At 37.0% G+C, this 8175-nt stretch overlaps 1 long non-coding RNA gene across 2 annotated transcripts; it reads left to right on the plus strand.

Moving 5' to 3' along the window:
- The first annotated feature begins 1341 nt into the window (after positions 1-1341).
- Positions 1342-7568, plus strand: LOC148185198 (uncharacterized). 2 transcript variants are annotated; one of them, XR_015773465.1, is made up of 4 exons: positions 1342-1487; positions 1607-1720; positions 2390-2523; positions 7443-7568. It is a non-coding gene; the product is annotated as an uncharacterized LOC148185198 (long non-coding RNA). The 2 variants fall into 2 exon arrangements; XR_015773464.1 differs by having other exon boundaries at positions 4303-7529.
- Positions 7569-8175: the final 607 nt, after the last annotated feature.

An 8175-nucleotide genomic window follows, 5' to 3' on the forward strand; every position in this document is an offset into this window, starting at 1 on the left:
TGTAGAGCCTAAAGGCATCAAATCAAGACTCGAGTAATCCTGTTTAGAACTTGGCTGTTTGATGAAGCTGCAGCCCTTTTTGTAGAAGTGCCTAATTTTATGCGCCAAGAAAGTGAGATATTTCAGGAGGTTTCCAGAATGATTTCTTTAAGCAACAAATTAATGGCAAGAGTCATGAGAGTCAGCAGCAAGGAATGGAGGCAATTGGTGCAAATATTGAGCAATCTGAAAGGAGCTAATAACAAGGTATAGCTCAGAAAATAATACACAGAGGGTACATATATTTTGTATGTAACTCATACACAAAGATATAATTCTCTAATCTTGAGAAACTTATTTCTTAGTGGGGAGGGAAAGGAAATTGTGTTTTCAGATTATAGGTTTCCTGAGTTGTGCTGTGATCAATTTTTCAGAATTTTATTCTTATGTCTCATATATGGCCACCTCTGAGTATGCACAAAATCTTCCTTAATTGCTTCTGACTTGCTCTTTGGTTTATGTCTTATAAGCTGATCTGTTTAGGTGGTAACTGATGAGAAGAGGAATAAAGGGTTATTTTAATTTAAATTAATCTCTTTGTGACAACAGGGTTTGGCTAAGTGGATCTATTTATTACTAGGACCAGCAGGTCAGGTGGCTAAGAGTGTTTCAGTACTGTTTTATTTAAAACACACTTTAAAATACACACAGCCTGAAATTCTGACTTCATGATTGATTATATAGCTGGGGGTTTGGATGTTTGGTGAGTTGACCTCACCACCTGATCTGGAGAGCTCAGCTTCAGACAAGGTTCAGTTTACAAGGTGTTTTCAAATTAGCCGGGACCCACATTGTGGCTACACTGTGATTTGTGAAGGAAATTGACAAATGAAGAGCCCAGGGATAAGTATTGACTTCTTGTTTCAAGAAGGAGTATCTGTGTTCTCTAGCCTGAAAGCCCTTGATGATATCTTGTAAAGTTATTTGTTTCACGGATCATTACGTTAGAGAGGCTCTTTATGCCTTAATTTCGTGTTCATATTACTGTGCTGATGAATTATTGTATATGACAATGCCCTTTGTAAGGAAACATTAGCACAAAATGATTTTTTTTTAGATTGCAGCCCCATAGGTAGAAATGATTCTGTAATTACATGCAACGCACATCCTGCTCCTGTAAATTCCAATTAGCAAAAGCAAAGAGGTGGTTTGATGGTCAGAAAGCACATGGGCAGCACCACACAGGTGGCTGACACTGGGATTGGAAGCAGCCTCGTGCTGTTAGGATAACCCATGGCCTGTGCTCTGCTGAGGGAGCTTATTTATAACTTGCTGCAGGACTCTCCTTTAGCAGAGCCTGTTGATCCCCTGGTACAGCAAGACAGGAACAATACTGTGATAGTGTGGGGAATGTGCCCCTGTCAGGACAAGAATTTTTCTTTGTTTTATGAGCATCATTTATGACCGTGACCTTCAATGCAGGGAAAAGTATCTATTTTATGGTAGTGGTGAGTGCTTTTGGGAAGTAGTAAGAGGCCAATCAAGGTCTCAGCAGATGTTTTCACTGTGGTAGAATAGAAGGGTTGCTACTAGCAGAATCACTGATTTTTATGTGATCCCTTCTCAGCTGCTGATAAAGAAGGGGAGATGAGGCAAACATGGGAAAATTTCAACTAGATGATGAAGAAAAATGATAGCACTCCGGTGCTGTAAAGGAGACATATTTCTAAAAGTAAAGAAGGTAAGTCCAACATCCTTCTGCAAAGGAAGGGAACAATGCTCCAAAGGAAGTTACTTTTCAAGTATTTGTGGGTTTTTTTTTTGCAAATGTTGTAATGCTCCAGCACTAGCTAAAAATTGAAGTAAGTGTTTGTAGGAAATTCCATTGAATGTTTTGTTTGTTTATTTTAAACACAAACCAGAGCAGCTACAGCTAGCTCTAATTCTGGGAAAATGTGCCTATCAGCAGACTTGAGTTGGGCCTTACCATTGGTAAGGTTGTGTTCCTGATTCTGGGTTCTAGGACTAAAATATCCCTTTCAGAGGGCTTTAGACAGGATTCGTATATCCAGAAATTTTCTGGAGAGACCCAGTAGTAAAGACAGTATTTGGAATCTTGCCAGATTCAGCTGGCTTGGAAATGTGTGGGATGCAACTGTTGGGTCCAGTTACTGCAGATTGATGATTCCCTTTGAAAGGGACTCAGCCACGATATGATAAATAGCAAATTGACTTTTCTTTACGTTTTTCCAAAATCTTTAATGGGAAAAATTATATATGTGTATGCAAATACTTTGTGAATCAATAAAGAGATGAGGCCATAAAAAAAGAAGATAGTCTGTTCTTACATTTATTTTTCCATGGGTAAAAAGATGTTTCCTCTCCTCTGATATTTTCCTGTATTTCTCAGCTTTTAACAATTTCAGAATGGAAAGAGAAGGGAATCCTAAAGAGATGTTAGAGATGATCAATTCAGACTTCTCACCATTTGCCTGTCATCCATCTGTCCTGGTCCCCAGAGCGTGCTGTTTCTTATTGATGGAAGTGAGTATGTTTCCTGCAAGCACTTCAATTAAGAGAACATGTTTTCTTTTTATTTGCATTTTTCTCTTTAAGAAGTCAGCACTGTAAATTAATTTTTAGCATGTTCTAAGAGTTATCAACTGAAATAATCCTCCTTTAATGCTATGTTTGTGAAGTGTATTTTTTTAAAATGGAAATATCCTTGAATGGATTTTAACCATTTTCTAAAGTTTCTATTTTTTTTTAAACTTTTTCATTGGTACCTTTGAAATCAAGTGGCCTGTGCTCCTTCAGTGATCTACAGTTAATGCCTTTGAGTCCTAAAGGAGAACTGTGCATTTTGCGTTCATTTATTTGGGAAAACTGAGAGATTTCTACTTTCATGAAGGACCTATTTATTCTCCTAGACAGCTCAACATTTCTGCTAAACTGGACCTTCTGTTTAAATGCTTAGAGCCTTGAAGTTGGTGTCTCTGCTCAAAAGAATAATTTCTCTGCTCTTTCTATGATTCTTTCCTGACTGTAGCACATTTTACCAGCTAGTGAGTTTTCTCTGATAAACATAGTCATAATACTTCGTATTTTTAATTGGTAGCTGTTGGCAAACAGATTCCATTATCTGTTCTTAACTTCTTGGCTATTGTCAAGCTAGCTTGGATTTGGATGTTTTACTACCTTGCAGTGTGACTTGGTTTTATTTGCTTTGTAGAGAGAGGAAAAAAAAAAAAATTGCTGTAAAATCTGTGTTGAAAAAGCAGTTGGTAGTAAAAAAGATGTTGCGTTTTCTAAGTAAGCACATGTTTTGGGTTTTTAACAATGTGATTCTGTCAAACTTCTTGGAGCAGGAGACCTTTAAGTGTACTTATTACAACTCCACATATATCACTTAGGCAGGCAACGTGTGAATTCTTATTCATAACTGAAGTGTCTGTCATTAGATGCTGATTTGTATTATAATGTCAATAGTAGTCAAATTGGTTCCTGGGCTCTTATTGTATTTTCAAAGCTTGTTTTTGTCTTTGTTTTTGTGTAGTACTGATGACACATCCATTTAGGAAAAAGGAATTTTATTAATACTCCTTCAGCAGGAAGGAGTTTTGGCACCTACATCAATGCTGATAGTAGAGAGCATCTGCACTGTTTGCTGTGATAATGCAGAGAAAGAGTTGACTTCGTTTCTATAGCAGTTATTTCTATAATTTCCCTCGATTGCAGTCTACTTTCATTTAATTTGTGCTCAAGGGCCCTTCACATAGAATGATTTCTGCTGGGTGAAAGATCTTGCTACAGCTGAGAGGTCACAATATAATACACTCTATTGATTGTAATGAATACTTGGTGTTTGCTGTATGCAGGAAGCATGGAGGAATCCATTTTTAATCCAGAAATAAAGGTAAAATATGGATTGATTGTATCTACAGCTTGCAATTGAATTCATGGAGGCTTGGTTTCAGTTTTGAGTGGTCTGTCACCAGCTTAACTATACAACTCTTTGGTTTTTAAGTTTACCTTTCTATGACAGCCGTTTTGTGGTGTTATTGTTGCCAGACGTACATCTTAACAAAGGCCTGCAGAGGACCATTACTCCTTTCACAAATTTAAGAAAATAGATAATAAAATGCAATTTGACAAACAGAATTGTAGTTTTTATAAAAGAAAAAAATATTTACTAATTCTAACATGAACATAATCTTTTCTAGCCAGCAATGAATAAAAATGAATCGGTTCTATTTGGGAAAGAAATTAGAGGAGGATGAGGACAAGGCTATTCATTCCTCTCCTTTCTTTCTTTGTTCCCAGGACTTATTGGACCATCTGTGTGCTTCCTGTCTGCACAGGTCACAAGTGTTCAAGTTGTTCCCAGGTTAAAAAATCACAGCTTCTACTTTAAATTCCCTTCTCTATGCATTTGTGAAGGAAGGAGAAGACTCATTTATGAATGTCTGGGAAGGCCACAGGAGGTCAAAAGCATTCTTAATGATGAAGTGTTCCTTAGTTGAGCAATGCAGCTGGAGACAACACTTCCAGTTTTGTTTGTAGGTCCTGGCTGTACTTGGTGAGGGAGAAACAACTGTGCTGTGAGATCTAGAGAACAGGCACTTACATATATAAGATTCCTGGCCATCATTCTGCATCATACTGCTTGATGTGATTTAATGTGACCATCTCAGAAACAGGGTATTTTTCCCCCTGTTTGAATTCAGTCTCCCTATATAAAACCCATTTGTATATTCAGGAGTTAATATGCTGAAGAAAACACAATTCTGTGTATATTTTTATTAAAATCCAATAAAGTCCTACTTAAAAAGGAGAAGGACTGTGATAAAACATCAAAACCCATATCCAGCCAGCCTGGGACAAATCTATAATGATATAAATTATGCCAAATTGTTAATTTCAGAGCTACAGTACATCTGCATGCTATGGTGGAATTTGTTTCAGGATTTACTATACCAAATTGATATCAATCTGCTCTAAAAACTTGTCTCTGAATGTGGCCAGCACCAGATGTTTGAGAGGAAAGGTGGAGCCTGCTTCAAACAGAGATGGAGCTAATGTGTTCTTTGCATTAGGTGCCCTTCTGAGTAATGGTTAGATAAAGATCTAAGTCCAAAAGCAGAAAATGTGTTATTATTATCATCATCATCACAAAATTTATGGAAACTAGATATTTTTTCTGGTGTCATACATGCAAGTTTGCTTATAGTTTTGAAAAAAACCTTTTATTTAAAGCTGTTTCGGTATCAGTAAGTCTTTCATCTGTGGCAAGAAGATAAACCTGTATCTCCAGAGAAACCCAATTTGTGACATCAACCCCCCAACAATCAGCAGTAGGGGAGAGGAAGTAACAAATTTTGGAACTCTTTTTAATGGGATCTCATATGTAGGAAGAAGGTTTACATTTATTAATTTAATGTTTTACAACAACTGTAATACATAATGAAACCCTTTCTAGAGTTTCTGAACCTTCTGCAGCAGTCCTGCTTATTTTCATGCTCGTCAGAATTAATATGAATTCAGTTAGACTATTGAGTTTCAAAGTTCATTTCCTATGATTATGGTTTAGGTCAGGATGGATGGAGCTCAGGTATCGTTCAAATACTATGCAATAATTAGAAGTGTTTGAAGAAATTTGGATATTTATTGTCTATGTGAAAGAGTGATTCTTAATGCATAGAAAGTAACAAAAAGTTACAGAAATGGCATTGTGTTTCCTTCCACGGCAAGAGCAAGAGTTGTCAAAAGTAGGAGTAGGGCATTAAGTGTGCTGGTGTGGGCTGCATGATCTCAGAGCTCAAGGTCAGGTTGTCCCAGAGGAACAGTTCTGCTGCAGCCTCTTTGGACTGAGATGAATGAGTGTTACGAGGTGGAGAGCATTTTCCAGATTGTTTGAATTTTATGGCTGAAGGACAGTTGTGAGCTTTTGTTCTTTCAGTGTTTTAGTAAGTTGCTGGGTAAATGCTCTTGGCTAAATTAGTTCTGCTATTTCTGTCAGTTATAATTCTTTTTTCATTACAACTGTCTAGCTGTGCTTTACCTAACAAAGTTACATCCCTAAAAACTACGTAGCAGAACACAGAATGTCAAGCTGCGGTCTTCCAACATCAGCCTGTTTACACAAGCAGTATTGGCTCAATAGCCCATGACTCCTAATACTTTTCTTTTACAGAGTGGAAAAAGGAAATGAATCTTAGAATTTTAATAAGTAAAAAATAACCATCATATGAGGTATACAGTATTTAAATTTAAAAAAAAAAAGGAAAAACAAGCCAGAGAGTATCAGGTAGATATCCTGGTAAGATATCTATCCTCATGTAGAATATTAGAGCTGAGACTGATTATTTTCCTCTCTTTCCCTCTGCACTGAGAACAAACTGATAACAGGAACAACCACTTGGAGTTTCTCGTACGTCACCAAAGGCAGGCTGGCTGCTAGGACTGCCTGGATTTCATGGTTGATGTGACCTTCATGGTGACAACGTGTTGCCACAGGTGCTAAGGGATCATAGCTCATCAAACTCAAGAGATGGTGCTGTCTCAGGATTTTCAGCCTGATCTGAAACCATTGGAAAGACTGGTATTAGCTCTGGTGGGTTTAGTCCAGGTTATAACAACATCAGGAGTTTTCTTATTTTGTATATTTATGACTTTTAAAGAGAGAATTAGCAGTAATAGCAAGGAAGTACCTAGTTCCCCTGTCTGTCACATGTGCATTGGAACTGAGTTCAAAAATTGGTGTGTATGCTAGTCTTCAATGATTACAGAAAAATAGTCTCACTAATACCTAGTTCTAACTTGGTTTTAGTTCTTAATGATTCCTAAGGTGGCTAAACTGAAAGATGAACAACAAAATTCCATTGAAAGTTCAAGGACAGATAGTAATGTTTAAATATGGCTTTTAAAAAAGGACAAAATCATTGTACTGAGGCTTTTCCTCCTTAATGTTTTTGCTGCCATTTCTTTAGTTGCTTTTAGACTGTTGGATGTATTTATACCCAACTTGTATAAAACAAAGAACAGAAAGTCTGTTCCCCCTTTTAAGAGGCTTTTTTCGTGTTTTTTTTTAACATTGGGAAAATGAAGTCTGTTTTTTAGTTGTTATATTGGAAGATATGATTTGGGTCAAACTTAATTATGGGCTTGTGATCATGCAGGAATCCCATCCTACCCTGCATCTAGTAGTATTTTTTTAAAAAACTCACAACTCCTGTTGTATTTGATTCTGATAATTAGAAAACCATTTCCTGTAGATGTCAGAAAATCCCTCCTGTTTTTCTCTCATATCTCTCCTTAAAACTGTCTATTTTAAAGCAATATCCCTTAAGAACTCTGGCAATACACTGGATACAGAAGTAATGAGCTAATGTACAGGAAAATAAATGCTTGTGGCTCTCTTTTTATGGTCAACAAATGTTCTTGTGTATGTTCCTGTCTCACAGATTATAAGCAAGGATGCAACGAGATGGTGTAGAGACATGATGTTACTGATGTATAATGAACACAGAAGATGAATTGCTGAAAATTTAAGCACCTCTAAGACATGCAGGAGAGGTGTTGAGTTTGGACTTATTGGACATTTGTCACATATAGAGTTCTTCAATGTAATAGTCCTCTAGAATTAGAGGAAGTTGAGTTGTTAAACGCTGGTGAAGATTGGAAGTTTTATTTCTTTACATTCATATATTGTAGTTTGCATGGAAAACCCAGCCAAAGTACAATAGGCCTGAATTACCTATGACATCTTTGTCATTTGTCACAAAACAGAATAATTTTACTCAGATTCTGCTAGAACAGAAAACTGATCCTTGAACATGACGAAGGCCTACACTACCTAAGTCTTTGAAGGAAGAGACCTCTTCCAACTCACAACTAATGAAAAGCAGAGTTGACCTCTATTTGTGGGCTACTTGGGCTTCCATTGCTGTGATCTGTGGTCCAAGCTGTTCACACAAACACTTAAGGGTAGCCAGGCAGCAGGTGGCCTGGTGTAAGATGATTAAGTCCCAATAAAAAGCCAAATCTTTTCATGACTGCAGTATCTGATGCATTAACCTACACATAATGAGACAAATCTTTCTTATCTCATACAATAGAGCTGAAACACAGACAATAAATACAGCTTCAAACCTCCCCAACCCCCTTTTACAAAGTAAGCTTCATTTTTAAACAGAA

Source organism: Pseudopodoces humilis, chromosome 1 (assembly GCF_049639895.1).
Source record: "Pseudopodoces humilis isolate 2021_Gansu_Grassland_sample_001 chromosome 1, ASM4963989v1, whole genome shotgun sequence".
Taxonomy (NCBI): domain Eukaryota; kingdom Metazoa; phylum Chordata; class Aves; order Passeriformes; family Paridae; genus Pseudopodoces; species Pseudopodoces humilis.